This window comes from Echinops telfairi, unplaced genomic scaffold, assembly GCF_000313985.2.
Source record: "Echinops telfairi isolate 266 unplaced genomic scaffold, ASM31398v2 ScPeMD7_29;HRSCAF=101, whole genome shotgun sequence".
In the NCBI taxonomy this organism is placed as follows: Eukaryota; Metazoa; Chordata; class Mammalia; order Afrosoricida; family Tenrecidae; genus Echinops; species Echinops telfairi.
In genome coordinates, this window is record NW_022103926.1 from 2,587,301 (window position 1) to 2,589,603 (window position 2,303).

The window sequence follows — 2,303 nt, forward strand, 5'->3', positions numbered from 1 at the left end:
CAGTTCCAGTCCTGAAGGGTGATGAAGGGCCAGTGTCTCAGGGGTTCCACTGGTTCTAGCCAACCAGTCAGGTCTTTTTTTCCCCCCACTTATGAATTTGAAGTTTATTTCACATTTGTTGCCCGTTCTCTCTGGGACCTTCTCATGGGATCCCTTTTGGAGCAGGTCATAGTGGTGGCTGGGCACCATCTAGTTTCTGCTGGTCTCAGGGCCATCAAGACTTATATTCACATGGTTCATTAGTCAGTCCATTGGACTAACAGGTTCCATGAGATTTGAATCTGCTGTTTCCACGTGATTTTCATCCGTCTGCTTTCCTCCATACAGGTAAAGACCTGGCCGTTGCACTTTAGATGGCCCCTCACAAGCTTTTAAGACCCCAGTCGCTACTCGCAAGAATAAAATGTACAACATTGTCATTGTGGGTGATGCTGCCCTGGCTGATTTCTTGGAAGTAGATCACCAGGCTTTTCTCCCAAGGCATTCTGGGTGGACAAGCAACAGGGTGCATTGACCATTTGCACCACCCCGGGATTCCCATTACATGGCAGCCCCAATCCTTGTTATCATTATTCTTTCTTCTGTGTTTGGACCCAAGGAGGTGAGACCAGGACAATGACCCCAGAGAAGTCTGGTCTGTGTGATACATTGGCCTTGCCTCACTCTCTGATGGTCCTCTCAACCTCTCTCCTCTGGGCTGGTGTCTGGGTGCCCAGTGTCTATCTCAGGAGCAGCCTACCCTGGAGCCTCTGGGGAAGTTCCAGGACAGAGGAGCGAAGTGGGCCAGAGGTCAAAGAATCCAGACTGCCCTTTGCTAAGCAACAGCATCCCTCCTGCTCTCTGTGCATCATGCCTGCTACCGCAGGGCCTTGCTTCCACTCATCCACTGAACGTCAGTTGTGTGTGAGAGTCTGGACTTGGCCCTCAAAGTGAAGACACAGAACCAGCCCTCAGGCCAAACCAAAGGAGACCTCATGCTACGGAGGTGAAAGGAACAAGGTGGCACACTCCCCTCGTGCTGGGGAAGCGTGGAAAGAGAAGGGTTCCCAGAACCAGCTTTTGACGGTTGAAGAGGAGTTCTTCAACCAGGCCTACGTCAGAGGACTTCCCAGGCAGGAACAAACAGGTTCGCTGGTATGTGAAGATCCCTGCAGCAATGATTTTGGAAGAGGGACAGGATGTCAAGCTCACGATGTCTGCAGGGCCTAGGTCAGTGGTTGAGAAACCCACCAGCCGCTCTGTAGGAGAAAGATGGGGCGGCCGGCTTCCACAGAGATGTACAGCCTTGGAAACCCTGAGAGGCAGTTCTCTGTCCACCAGTCACAAACGGACGTGGGGGGGGGTGGTACGACAAGCAGGTAACATGCTCAGCTGCTAGCCAGAAAGTACCTTGAAAGAAAGGCCTGGTGGTCTACTTCTGAAAAAATCAGCCAGTGCTAGCCCCGTGGAGCAGTGCTCCTCAACACACGTGGCTGTTAGCTCAGAATACGCGCTAGCGTGTACATTGTGCAGAAAGGAGACCATTGTGTGAAAGACAGGGGGCTTCCCCTTTCCTGTCCTCAGAAGTGTCCTCATTCGTTATCATTGGGTGCTAGCCCCTCGGTTTGGACTCACAGCCACCCTATAGGACAGAGCAGAACTGCTCCATGGGGCCTCTTGCCCCAGCTGGGCTACTGAGAGTAGAATGCCCAGCCCTTTGGCTGTCAGAGCTTCCAGTGGGTTTGAACCCCCCAACCTTTCTATTCGGAGCTGACTGCTTCAGTATTGCGCCCCCTGCCTGTAGGAAGAGGCTTTCCATTATTCCCCAACACAGAGAAGGGCGAGGACCCTAGCCCCCAGAATCCTGGAGATGGCTGGCCAGCACCACCCTCCTCTGCCTCCGCTGGCATCCAGAGCTACATGCCCCTGTTTTCCATTTCCTAACCCGAGTGTGCTGCACACAGCCACCAGTCCCAAAATAACTCAGACCGGCCCCACCAGCCCTCCTCAGTGACTCCTGAGCTCTGTCCAAGCTACCCTTGAAAAAGATCCCACCCAGAAAAAAAAAAAAATCGCACATAAAGCACCACTTGCCACACCATTAGTCAGAAAACACAGAAGTTGGGCAGGGTTCATAATCATACAACAACCCTCATGATCACTGCCTCTTCTTTTCCCCTTAGCAATCAGCCCGCAGACTCATTCCCATTGGGAATCTGGCTGGGAAACCAGCTCCACGCTCAGAACCAAACAAGCATGGATAACAGGGGACTTTGGACCAGTTCATCGTTAGCCTTCCGATGCACGGTGCCTGTGGTCCCCTG